This window comes from Zychaea mexicana (assembly GCF_025766255.1).
Source record: "Zychaea mexicana strain RSA 1403 chromosome Unknown BDB00scaffold_7, whole genome shotgun sequence".
Taxonomy (NCBI): domain Eukaryota; kingdom Fungi; phylum Mucoromycota; class Mucoromycetes; order Mucorales; family Lichtheimiaceae; genus Zychaea; species Zychaea mexicana.
The window spans coordinates 213042-227413 of record NW_026516670.1 but is presented as its reverse complement, the minus strand read 5'-3'; the positions used below and the strand labels follow the sequence as shown (position 1 = coordinate 227413).

General features: G+C 41.6%; 1 non-coding gene across 1 annotated transcript; it reads left to right on the top strand.

The window, feature by feature from the left end:
- The first annotated feature begins 12302 nt into the window (after nt 1-12302).
- BDB00DRAFT_t15 lies at nt 12303-12386 on the top strand. The gene has a single exon. It is a non-coding gene; the product is annotated as a tRNA-Leu (tRNA).
- The last annotated feature ends 1986 nt before the right edge of the window (nt 12387-14372 follow it).

Below are 14372 nucleotides of genomic sequence, written 5' to 3'. Positions count from 1 at the left end.
TTATTTCTATCCAATAGAAATTACTTTTTTTCTGTTTTTGTTGTCGTAGCCATGTTTTTCATGTAACACACACTTTCTTTTGGATTCCGTTCCCTTTTTGATAAACTTCTTGGTTGCTGCATTTCCCAGCTGCTTTCTCCTCTGTTGCGCAGTCGACTATTACATCACTGCCTGTTGCGCAGCTATTCTTATCCTCATTAACAGTATATTTTTATGAAGCAAATTATTATTCTTCATTACTGCAGTAGTTGGACAAAAACATATAAATATCCCCTCTCGCCACATACAATAAGCATTATCTTTCAAGTCATCTTTTATTCTTCTCTTACACTTTTGTTATTCTCTCTTTTTATTGGCTACAGTATCTATCGAAAAGATTCGACAAGTTAAGGCCACGAAGAGAGAAATTATGGAGGAAGAGTATAACCACACAAAGTAAACATTTAGAAAATATAGCATACTAGCAGTCCTTCCTCACTTCGCTCGGATGAATGAGCCCCTCCGCTTTGCTTCGTGTCATTCAATGGAAACGCGTCGCAAGGGGGTTCCCCTCTTGACCCCCAACCCCCCTGTGGAGCGAGGTTGGATCAATGTTTCGGTTTTAAATGCTTATTGTCTGTTATTAAAAACAAAAGCAAGATCATTGTGCAGTGAGAAGGAGTATCATAAGAAGTCGTCAAAGTTGGATACTTAACTATCTCCAGTTCAAATGCAATGAAAAAAAGTGTAGAGAATGTTGATGTAGTGGTATTGATAAAACGAGAATAGGCGATAAAAAAGAGAATAGGCAGCAAAAGAATTAGAGAAGAACTTTGTGGAAAACAACATTTCGGGTGTTTTGGCCTTGATGATCTGCGATACTTGAGTTCTCGGGATCTAACATGATTCTAATAGATGATGGGTGCGGACGCGTGACATGGCTACATAAAGTAGACCGTGGGTGAAAGGAGGCTCAGGCAAGTAGAGGCCAACAGTGTTGAAAGTTTGACCCTGTGCGTTATTGATGGTCATTGCAAATGTTAGGCGAACAGGGAATTGCGTGCATTCAAATAGAAGTGGGAGCGTGTTAGTGAAGGTGTGAGTGTTATGCGAGGGATTAAGACGATGTTGCCAGCATGAGGTCCAGTGGCTATTTCAGCTTCAAGTACATATCGTTGGAAAGAGCGTACAATCAGCCGTGTCTTATTGCAGAGACCACTATGGGTGTGCAAGTTTCTCAAAAGCATAATTGGGCAACCGACTTTGAGTTTTAGTAAGTGTGGTGGGAGGTCGGATGGATTCATGGAATTGAGCAGCTCTGGTGGGTATGTGATTTGATCCTCTGAATCATCCACGGTATCAGCGCTCTGGCCTGGGAAATGGTCGAGTACCAAATTATCAATTGCTGTACCATAGACATTCTTGGGAGTCAAGATGGAGCGACTGATGAGGTGATCAAGATCCACGCGTGGCGCGTTCAGGTCGCCGTAAATCGCTTCTATAAGCTCGTACGTGTTGTAATGTGGCATGAGCATCCGATCTGGTAGCCGGACTCTGTCATCAGTGGTTAGCACCGACAGCTCAGCACCATCACCGATGCAAAGTAAATATTGCATAAACTGGCCATGCTCGTTTGTGTCATTGGTGTTGGCAGGTTGTTGGACGCGCATGTTGGTTTCAAGGCGGTGGACGGTGACACTGGGCCAAATTGAACGATTTAGATGCTACTGTACGATTTGCGAGCGCGATGCATTTGGTATGATATCATAGGAAGGACCTATCAACAGGTTTGATGCAGATACTTTGATGTAAGTACTACCGCTCGATAGTAAAAGGATGCAAAGTAGAAGAGAGAATACAATGTTGTATACCTGGCGAAAGGCAACACCAAAGACCATGATTTCTTATCAAACGGAACATCGGCAAGCGCTGGATCGTCATGTTCCATGAGATTTTGGATACTCCTGTATACATACAGTATTAAATACGATGATACTTGTATTCAGCGTGTTTAAAGCGATGGCACTTCTCAGATGATGAAGGATTTGAGGTGAACTTCATATCGTGTTAAGGACGCTTATCCCCTCGAGTCTTTCTTCAATGCGATACCCGTCTACTCACATAGTCATACATTCATGTAGAATAATTTTCTGATCTGGAGGAGCCACACACCTTGGCGCATCATAAACGTGAGAGAGTAATATGATTGGATAGATTGAACCGGCTCAAATGCCGCGTAGCATGTGTGTTCGTTACTACTACATAACCGCGCAGCCGCAGCAATCATGCCGCTCTTCTTCCTCTTCGTCAACTTTTCTAAACCACAGCTATTCAATGTGAGTGTCATTGGAACGGATTAGAGGATCGGAGGTGTATGATATGTTTATGGTGGTGAGTGAGCAGAGCGTATGCAACCGGTTGTGAGTATATAGTAATTTCTCAAGATCCGTTTATCTCACTTTCTTTCTTTTTTGACACAGACTTTCTTCTCGTCTTAACCTGGTCCCTCTCCACTCAAAGCACAAATGCAAGTGTAAGTACAATATGGAAAGAGTGACGTGTACTTTGAGGTTTTGCATGTGGATGTGATATACGAAGGAAGATCTGAATTTTGACGTGTCCAAAAAAGTGTGTGTACAGCATACAGCCGCTGATGTTATCCTTCTTTCTTCTCTGCTACTACTGTAGGATTCTGACTTTTTGAAATGGTTGGTTCGGTTTTGGTGTTTGCACCCAACCCTTATGCACAAGCAGCAACTGTAAGTACGGTAGGGAATGAAATGTGAGCATGAGCTGGAGAGAAGTCGAGTGTCTGTTGGAGGTGCTGATGCCATGACGTGTCAAAAGTAGCTGCATATTTAGAGCAGCCTACTCATGATCTTTCTTCTTTTCTTTCTACTTCAGGTTCCGCTTTATGCTGGTTGGGTTGATCGTGTCCTGCGGACAAGTAACAGATAGTAAGTATAAGCAAAAGGGGACTTGAACATTGGTTGGTGAGTAGGATGGCCTGGGTGCTGGAGATGACGTGTCAAAGGTGTGCAGTGAGTGTGCGCAGCAGCGTGATGGGAAAGGGTTCCTGATCATGACGTGTGCAGTATGGCAGTCTCTCAAAAATTTTCCCCCTTTCTTCTCTTATTCTTTTTTCAGAATTAGTCGGGCCCTTCTTGCTTTTCCTCTCTCTAACTCAAGGCTCTCTTTTTCCAAGCCAAGGATGTCATAATAGTAAGTATAGTTGGAAAGGATTTTGTGCTTGTGTTTGTCTTTGTGTGTTTGAAGAACCAGGAAGATGTGTGCCGTGACATGTCAAAAAGTGTATGCAGCTGCTCATAGATGTTTTCTTTTTTCTATTGGAGGATGGCTCTGCGGTGATCTGTTTGGACTTGGATTGGCTTAGACCCCATCTCTCTCTGTCTATAAATTTGCTGTAAAACGATAAAACAAATGTAAGTATAGCTGGACTCAACTTGGTAATGCCGTGTCAAAAAATAAAGATAGCACAGTGTGTGAAACCCTCTAATGATCTTTTTCTCGAGCTAGAAGAAGTGTTTTTGTCTTGGCTGTGATTCTATGCTCTACACTGGCCGGGTGTTCGGCTTTCCTGTGCCTCATCATAGAAGTATGGGTAAGTATAGCACAATAGAATTTTTTTTTGTGCATGTGTGTGTGTTTTGATAGTTCCCTATTAACTATTTGTCTCTTTTGTTTCTCAGAATGGCGATAGTGCACAGACACCTTCATGCTGGTCAAGATTGATGCTCTACTGCCATCCCGCTCCTAGAAGCCGACCTGTCAAGTAGTCCATCGGCTGTGGTCCAGATCTATCCATCCATCTGGTCGGTGGCGTGTGCTTTTTGCTTTGTCTTGTCGGACCTGAGTAAGTCGTTAAAAGCCTCTTCTTCTTTGCTACATATATTATATCTTTATTGCTTCTTTGTATATTTTATCCTCCTTCCCCTCCTCCCCTTGCTCTGACCCAGGAAGTCGTTAAAAGCGTCTATTGCGTTCTTAATATTGTTTATCCCCCTCCCCTCCCTTCCCCCTTGCACAATCCATATCGTCGAGTAGCCGCTGTTCCGTATCCATCTTCGGATGTTGCATCGTTTCATGCGAACGGCATACTCTCCACACCAGGCAGCCTCCGGGCGTAAGTCCTGTCTTCCAGACTGTACCCAGGCCACAGGTAAAAAGTGCGCCTGTGGTCCCCGTGAATGAATGCTTTGCGTAAGTGTTTACTTTCTCTCTTTCTCTTTTTCTGTCTGTAGATTTATATGGAAAGGGCGGGGTTTCCTTTTTTGTGAGTTACAAAAGCTAACTCGTAACTCTTTGATTATTTTTTTTAATAAATAGATGTAAGATGATGTTTCATTTAATAAAATGATTGAGTGTTTATATGTTTCCTTAAATTACAGCGGGTGCGATAGTGAGAATAGTGAAAAGCTAATAGTAGTACAATACTTCGGATAATAATATGTTCCTATTGGAGATGTGATGGAATGATAGACTTTGGATGCTTCGTAGTAAGAAGTATACTTCTTTGCATTACAATATTGATGTACAGTAAGATGGCGTAGTAATAAATGAAGTATCTCGGCGATAACGAAAGGCTACGACAATATTGATAGCCATCAATGCTTTTATTACTGCAGTTGCCAAGACGACATTGATGTAATGCACAGCTCCTTACCTCTTCGTGTACACCTTTGCTACGCGACAACAATCGTCACTATCATTACCTTTGTTTTTACTATCTTTATATCAGTAGCTTATCATTGTATTTATCATCATTATATGCGCAATATTGCTATATATTGTCAGTTTCAAAAAATTGTAGTATAAATATGGGCCATCTTTAATAAATAAAAGATCATCTTTCATTTCTTGTTTCCTTCGTGGCCATTCTTCGTGAGTCGTCTTATAATCTCTGTCGTTTCATCTGACAAACGACAACTTTCTTATCGTGAGCAGCATCAGTGTCGAAGTCCTCTTTTTGGTGGATCAATATCGTAACCAATATAAAGGCAGATAACAAAAGTAAGAATAAGAGGTGTTTATTATTTGCGATGAATGAAGGTTTTTCTATGTTTGTCTAAACTACTGCGGTGATATGATTAATATCAAGGATACACATATAGAGGAGATGACGACTGTGCAGGACAATTGCTAAGCTATATGTGATGTAATGGTCGACTACGCGACAAGGAGAAAAGCAGCTGCTCGCAGTATGACAGTAAGCAAGAAGTGTATCAAAAGAAAGCAACGCTGATTTAAAAAGGAAAGATGATGAAACTATGGCTGCACTGTAGCAATTTTGATGTGTCGATGTCGATCTTAAGATAACCACCATATGCCACACTTGTGTCAATCATATGATCGTCTGCACACAGCCTGCATGGATGGCTTTCTCTCTCTACATCGCTGATAAGTTCTTTCACATATTGTGCACGACGATCACTCATCGAGTGTTGAGAATTCGTCTGCGCTGCTGCCGATGTGGAAGCTTCTTAGACTATAAGGTGCAAGTCAGCTAGAAAGGTCCTTATGAGTCCCGACTTTAAAACCTTGATAACTTTTCATTAAAACACGTGATCACCACAAACGATAGCTTTGGAACAAAATCCTTTATCGCTGCTTAAAAACTGGCTGAGGAATTAACGTCAGAAGTTTCCTTATTTGGTCACTTTTTGCTGGGCAATTTAGCATTTTAGCACCTTACTTCCACACCATCCCTCTATACATTACTTAGATTAGCTTCCATTGCACCAATTTAACATGGCCAGACTGGAAAAAACGCTTCAAAATTGGCAAATATAACTATGTTGAGGGCAAACGCGCCAAACAGATACGAGTAACGCAAGCGGCAGAGCAGGAGTCGACACGAGATCTTGAAGAAGACGCGACTGTCAGCGATGTCGAGGATAGTGAAGAAGAAATCACGGACGACGACGAGAATGAAGAATACGATTTGGAAATCGCTGAGGTCGACCTTGTCAGTGCGAAAAAAAAGCCTGAACGACGCGTTAATGTGGGTTCCTGGCACTGATAAGAAAGGACGCAACACCTATAACGCCAAAGACTCAAAGCGCACAGTTAAAAAGGCTAACGAAAAGAAAGAGAGAATGCAGCGAGGCTGCCTACGCGTGGATGAGATGTTTTGGCAAAAAAGGGTCGAGATGTAGATCAAGAAAGAAGAGGAAAAGCGGGCTGATGACGACAAAGTTGAATCAGCAATCGCAGCACTTAGGCCTTATGCAGACTGCAGACCTATATCGAAAAACGCCTGATGTTGCTCGTTTGCAGAGAGCGCGTTTTGCCACGTTGTATCACTACTTTATGATGATATCAAAAAAGAGGAGAAGACAGGCGCATCGGAGAAGTTGAGCACACTTCATTGGAATCGTGGTCAATGGTTTGCAAAAAAGGATCCGAGGTTGGGCAAATAAGTATTTGAAAAACTGGGAAATTGACCCCCCTGGCTAAAGGAGCCCGCGTCAAGACTGAGTCTATACTTGCTGATGAGCATATCAAGGACAAATGCGTTGCTTTTTTCAGGTAACTGAAACCAGAAAAAAGAACGGTCATTGAGTTGCGAGAGTATATGCTACATGACCTCGTACTAGATGAGGCCAACCCTGAACAGTGCATTGGGATTGCTGTATCTGAATTCACTGTATGACGATATCTAAAGAAATGGGGGTTTGAAATCGAAGACAAAGCCTAAGCGCCATACATCGACGGTTATAAAAGAGAAGACGTCGTAATTTATCACAAGGAATGATGGGCAACGAGAATGCTTGAGCACAGACAGCTTATGATGCGGTATGATGAGGATGATGAAGCACAACGAGTAGCTACCAGGGCTTAGGAGCATGAAGAAGTACTGGTCACACATGACGAGACCTACTTCTACGCCAACGACTGCAAGCGAGGCGTGTATTTGGCTTCCAATGAGAGCCTAATCAGAAAGAAAGGTTAGGGCCGTGCAATCATGCTCAGTGCTTTGCTTATTCCTGCCATGGTCTTTTTCCATACAAGACGATCATTCCTGGTGCTCAAAACGACAGCTATTGGAAAAAGCCCGACATGGCCAACCAGTTTGAATCAGCAATAGAAGAGCTTCAAAAATTGCATCCTAACTGCGTTGGCGTTTTCTGCTTTGACCAGAGCTCCAACCATTCTGCAATGCCCAATGATGCACTTAATGCGTACAGAATGAATACGAGCCCAGGCAGAAAACAGATTGTATCAAAAAGCGGCGGTTACTATGCACTATGACAACAATAGAGAATGGATAGTGCAGCTGATGGTGGATGCTAATGGTGTGCCTTGAGGACTCAATAATGTTGTTGTCGGTGCTGGTATTACTGATGTTGTGCCGTCATCTATAGTTACTGAAGCAAGCACATTTTCATTGTCATCAATGACATTAATTTCATCATTTCTATGAACCACTTCTTTAGGTATCAATCTATAATAATTAATTTTACTGTAAACAGTAAATACGACAGTTGCCGTAGAGGAATCCGAAGATGTGGTGGTAATAGCTCTTCTAGCCGCGCTTTATTCTCAGCAATTATATATAAAAAGTTTTTTCCTCTATTCTGATACAATCTAGTTCTTTCTAAGCTAAGTTAAACAATTTTTTCGTGTTTGTAATTAAGGGAAGGGCCAAGCAAGACGTTGGTACCATGGGCGGGCACCCACCACATCTTCGGATTCCTCTACGGCAACTGTCGTATTGGTCTTCGTTCCTAACCCAATCCTTGTTGCCTCCGCTTCATCCTCTGATGTGGTGGTATTGTTGTCCGTACGCGAAAAAATGCTTGTTGTAATCTGTCTACCGCGATCATGTTGATTTCGAGGACGATAATAGTAAGATTCGAAAGTTGAACTGCGTGTGCTCCAATGCCCATGTTCCTTGACGAGTTCCACTGGAATTCCTCGTTCGACCGCTTTTGTGCTAGCTGCCGATCTGGTTGAATGGGCCTTGAAGATAGACGTATCCACGCCGGACTCGCGCATTATCTCCTTCACCCAATTGGCTACTGTTATTGGACTAATCGATCGTGGTGTTTTTCGAATATTCGCTAAGAACAATGTGTGATCTACGGGCAGCTTGTCGCGGAGTGTTATCGATTTTTGGGGCCACATTTCTAACGTCTTCACTGGGCACATCTCTTGATCGTCAATTGTTCCCAACCGAGACACCTTGCTTTGCGATTCCTTCGGTTCCCAGACTATTATTGTAACGCCCGTGCATCGAACACCCTCGTAGTGTAACGTAACGTCTTTCTTCTTGAGTCTTCCTATGTCCGATCTTGTACGCCAAAGAGTCGCCAAACAAAGTAACATTATCGATTTCCTTTGTAGTTTATCCAGTGGTAATACTGCAGATGGTCCCATGACCGCAATTTTTCCAGTACCAACTGAATATCCCAAATCTCTTGACTAACATTTGGTTGCTTATACGTGGCTCGTTTCTTACTGGCAAAAAACTGCTTGACAAGCTGATTTTCTGCAATGGGTGGTTTCCATGGGTGTGTCGCCTTGTAGACCGACGCAACTGCTGACCTTATGCCATTTAGGTAGTCATAAAACAGACTTTCATGTTCTACTAGAAATTCGGACAATGCTTTCGGATTATAACCTTCTGGGTCTATGGGCGGTTCTTGGCAGGTACGCCATCTTGCATATCGTAGCCAATAACGATTGTAAGCACGCCTTGTTGAACTACGAGTCGCCCTCGCCAAATATTCAGCTGTCTTCAAATTCACGCCTTGTGCCTTCCACGCACGCGCCATAATCTCCATGCGGTCAGCGTTATATTCTTGTTGATCTGGAAGAGTATCGGCGGTTCTCGTGTGTGTTATAGGATCATCGGCCACCAATACTGTGTCTGCCATATCGGTGTCACTAGTACTGCTTGATATACCCGATCCTTCTTGAACTTGTGTATAACCTTGGGGATCAGTCGCCAAGGTGGATGTAAATATAGACCCTTGCTGGGCCATCGTTGTTGGAAGGCATCTATCGCCATTGCCTTCCCGTCTGGATGGAGTGTCCAATAATTCGCTAGTCTGTGGTTGTGCCACGCCGCGAAGGCATCTATCTTGAGAGGTCCCCGCTGCCGCTGAATCTGGTTGAACTTCATCCGCGATAATGTCCATTCGTATATTAACTTGGACCTTCTGCTTAAACGATCCGCTGTCTCGTTCTTGACTCCGGGTACATGAAAATACTTGACTGTCAGGTTGTGACGGATACATAAGTCTTGGATTTGTAATAATGCTAGCTGTTGTAGTTTTTCTGACGCTGTGCCTCCCTGTTTGCTTGCATATTTTAAAGCTGTGATGTTGTCTGTGTGTATATGCAATGTCTTGTTCATGCAAGTCTTGGTATATATTTCTAGTGCAATCTTGATGACCGACAATTCTCTTACGTTTATTGATTCCGCTTGGTCTGCTGTCCGCCAATACCCCGCATATTCTCCTAGTTCGGATGCCACGCCCCAGCCAGATAGTGATGCGTCGACATGTATTGTTACGTCTAGAGGTCGCTCGGGTGCTCTTCGAATTGGTAATCCATTCCGGCTTTCTGCTATGTTTTGCCACCAGGTTAGATCCTCCTTGGCTAACCGTGACAACGGACATGCTGCTTCCTAGTTCTGCCTGCTCTTGTGTAGAATCTTTGTCAAATCTCGCTGAATATGGCGGATATGTAATAGTGCGTCGCCTATCGCTGGAAGCATCACTGTCATCTTTCCTAGCATGCCTGCCACCCAGCGGCAGGAGAATGTCTGATCTTGGACTTGTTTGATGCGTTTCATCAGTTTTTTCATCTTGTCTTGTGGTACCTTGATGATGCCTGTAATGGTGTTGAACTAGAAACCCAAGAATTTTTGGACCGTCTTGGGTTTGATGTCGCTCTTCTTCCAATTGATAATAAGGAGTTATCTTCGGGGATTGGCTTGGGTCACAAAACTGAGTCACCAGCCAAATTGTGACCTTACACACATAATCGCATTGTAGAAAAAAATTGAGTACCTGCTAGGTCACCGCTATGAATCATTTATGACACATCTTGTATATGCCTTTGACATGACATACATCCTTAGACTCAACAAGCGTAGCAGTAACAATACAATAACACGTACATTGACTCATTCTCAATTAGATGAGCATCAGTGTTTTCTTTGCTATCACAAATGATATAAATAAAAGACCATTTACTATTCTCAAAAATGTTGCCTTTATTTTTTTGCAATACATTTCCAACTTTTCAAGCTCTACACTTTTTTCTAACACATCTTTGTCAATTATGTCTCTCAACACCACTGCCAGCTCCTCTACGTATCAGGTCTCGCAAATGGCTATGCGTGAATCTATGAATGAAACGCACCGTGAAGCACTCGAAGCACACCCAGCCAACACGAAGAAAACCTATGTCAATAAGCAAATGGAATACCGTCAATGGTGCGATAGAAGGATGCCACATCTGCCTATAGAAACTCGTTATATTGTGTGTGCTATAATGTTTAACCATATATCTTATTGTTGATATCTTGAGTGGTGTATTAAGTGGTTCATCACAATATTTTATATTCAAGACTAAAGGGAAAAAGAAAAGGATTAGGGGTATATAGGGAAGTTGATTTTCAACCACACTTTAACTATATATTATGCTTTCTTTAATACATGATGTGAGCTAAAGCTAATTTTTTTGTGATGGCACAACCCTTTACCTTTAAAAGTAGATGTTACTAGCACTGCTAGGAATTTGCGTGCCATCATCTTGGAGAGCTATATATATGGAGTTTTGTACTTCCAGTGCTCAAGTTCAGGTTGATTGACACTTCCTTCATCACCACATCAAAATCAGTCTTGACCCATCAACCCGAGTTTTGACCTGTCAGGTTGAACAGGTTAGGTTGGGTTAGTGTTTTCTTGACTCATGGGTCAATAGGTCCAACCCTTGACCTGACCTGTCCTATCCAATTGCGATACCTAATTAGAAGGATACTACTTCTTAGGGGTCGCAATTGGACGGGTCGGGTCGGGTCAAGGGTCTGACCCGTTGACCCACGGGTCAAGAAAACACTGACCCGACCCGACCCATTCAACCCGATGGGTCAAAACTCGGGTTGACGGGTCACTACTGATTTTGATTTGGTGACAAAGGAGGTGTCAATCAACCTGAGCTTGAGCACTGGAAGTGCAAAACTACATGTATACACAGCTCTCTAAGATGATGGCACGCAAATTCCTAGCAGTGCTAGCAATATCTACGTTTTGTGTGATTATTCTTAAAGGTAAAGGGTTTGTGCCATAACAAAAGAAATCGTTTGCGCTCACATGCATTAAAGAAAGCATAATGGTTAAAGTGTGGTTAAAAATCGACTTCCTTTAAATGCCCGTAATCCTTTTCCCTTTTCCCTTTTCTTTTCATTTCTTCCTTCTTCTTTCATTTCTCTTTTCTTAATTCCTTCTACGTCTTTTGTCAAATCTCGTCTCTCACTGTCACTCTCTATTGTCTATTCTCATTGTACTATTGCTACTTCTTTACTTTGCTACTTCTTTACTACTATTACATATATTGCTTATAGCTTACTTATCTTACACTTTTGAATATAAAATATGATCCCACAATGAAAAAGAATATAAGTACGTTTTATGTTACAGTTCTATAGCAGACATATTGACAACTACATCTTTAATATAATGATCCTTTCCAACAAGAAGATTGACTACTTGAATACAAGTACCTCATAGATATCATATGTATACACGGATTACAACGGGTCAACGGGTCGGGTCAAGGGTTAGACGGGTTGACCCGCGGGTCAGAAAAGCATCAACCCGACCCGTTGACCCGTCCTCAACCCGCGGGTCGGTTTTGACCCACGGGTCAGATTGCGACCCCTACTACTTCTATAGATGATATATAAAAAATAATATAAGACTTGATATACCTTTTTATAAGTAAGTATATTAGAAAACCTTAGCAAAAAATGTTTTTTACAAGAATATTAGAAATTTAAATTTTTGTATTCTTCACTATATTTTTGAAAGTTATTGCACCCATAAGCTATTATTTAATACTAGACCAGGTTTCTCCAGTAGATACTGAAAATATACAGGGAATATTGTAGGAACTGGGAGCATTTATTGAACAAGGGATGATCGTTGAACTAATCCATCCTTGGCAAAACCAAAGGGCTGAACTATTTTACAGGTCGACCTGGATTCCTATGGCAGAATTATATTTTTTTTCGACGCCATTTGTGTAGCCGAATTAAAATGTTTCTATGCTACAGCATACCCAACATCTCCAGTTTGACCGAGTGGTCTAAGGTGTCAGACTTAAGATCTGATCCTCGAAAGAGGGCGAGGGTTCAAACCCCTCAGCTGGAAACATTAAAATTTTGTCAATTATTGACTTGAATATTTACTCATGTTTGTGTAACCTTCACAGTAGCGGCGGCCCAGAGCTTTTTTAATTGCGTATGATCCGGCTTATTACACGTTTCTTTCAATGTTGTATAAGCGGAAAGGAAAGTAAAACACAGCCTTTCCTGGTAGATAGCTTTTGCTGCAATAAATAGTAAGAGGAAATATTGAAAGAAAAGCTTTCTAAGAAGAAAAATAATGGCCACATTGTAATTTCTTAATCAGTCCTTGTACAATGGTTTTGCATACTCTTTTACTCCTCTATCACAATGAGCTCATACTCAACGACCAAACTTATAGAGCCACCTAGTTGTATAGACAGTAATTTCATATATCAAATTCCAGCAATCATCCGATGCTAACCACACCTAGAACAAACAACACGCGTACGTTACCATCAAAACATACTCGTTCTCTCGATGTATTACTTGTGAAATGATAGCTCGCCAAAAATCATTTTTCTCTTTTCTTTGTTTAAGTCTTGTCGTAATTTTCTTCTTTGTTGTGGACGAGGTTCATGAAATTGTAATTTTTTAGAGGGAGAGTAGTAGGCTTTTTTTCACGAAATCATCAAACAATTGGTAACTAAACAGTGGAATCTTAAGGTTCCATTCCGTCCCCTTTCACATCAATCAGTTTAAAAATAACGTCGGCCCACTAAGTCGCGACTGATTTTATTATTAGAATATATCCATTAGTGTCATGACCGTTTTTTGCTTCAACCTTTAGACTACTGCTTTTTCTTTAGACAGATAGTATGTCCCGTGCCCTAGGGGTCTAGTGCTGCAGTTACATTACCATATAACTTGACCAGAACAGGTCTCGAAACACAAGAGTTTCTTTGGGACTACGGGCTTTATTGGGAATAGACTATGCTTCAATTGTAGCTGCGAATAATCTCTGTTTGATCAATTGCATTGAGAAGGCTTATGGAATTTTGGAGAGACGATGTCTTTTATTGTTACCGGAGGGGTGGCACAGACAGAAAAAATTGAGCGGTGGGAAAGGGTATATATGTGATTAGGGGTCGCAATCTGACCCGCGGGTCATGTGATGAATAGAGCTTTAATATAAGATAATAAGGGACAAGATTAAGTATCTTTGAGATGATGTTTTATTCCAACAAAAGATAAAGCTCTTTTATATTCTAGCTATTAAGACGGCGATATCAATTCATCCGACTAATGGATAAACTATGTGATAGAGGATGGATCAAGGACGTATCAGAACTTCTCCTGAAGTCGTTATGTCAATCGGGCACATCTTTGAAACCGGCGTTAGCTGATGTAATGGCCGAGGTACCTGTTGATAGGTTCATTGTCCTGTTCACGTAAGGTGGATCATCTGAGTGAGAGATTTTATTCAATAGTGTTTAGCCGAGATGCGTAGTTCATACGTGTGTGCTATAATGTTTAACCGAATATCTTATTGTTGATATCTTAAGCAGTGTATTAATGTGGTTCACCACAGGTCAAAACCAACCCGCGGGTTGAGGACAGGTCAACGGGTCGGGTTGATGCTTTTCTGACCCGCGGGTCGACCCGTCCAACCCTTGACCCGACCCGTTGACCCGTTGTGACCCGTGTATACATATAATATGTATGAGGTACTTGTATTTGAGTAGTCAATCTTCTTGTTGGGAAGCATCATTAGTTGTCAATATGTCTGCTATAGAACTATAGCATCAAACGTACTTAATTCTTTTTATTGTGGGATTATATTTTATATTCAACAATATGGGATAAGTAAGCTATAAGCAATATATATGATAGGAGTAAAGAAGTAGCAATAGTGCTATGAGAATATACAATAGAGTGGCAGTAAGAGACGCGATTTGACAAAAGACAGAAAAGGAATTGAGAAAAGAAAATCGAAGGAAGAAGAAAGAAGTGAAAAGAAAAGGGAAAAGGATTAGGGGCATATAGGGAAGTCGATTTTCAACCACACTTT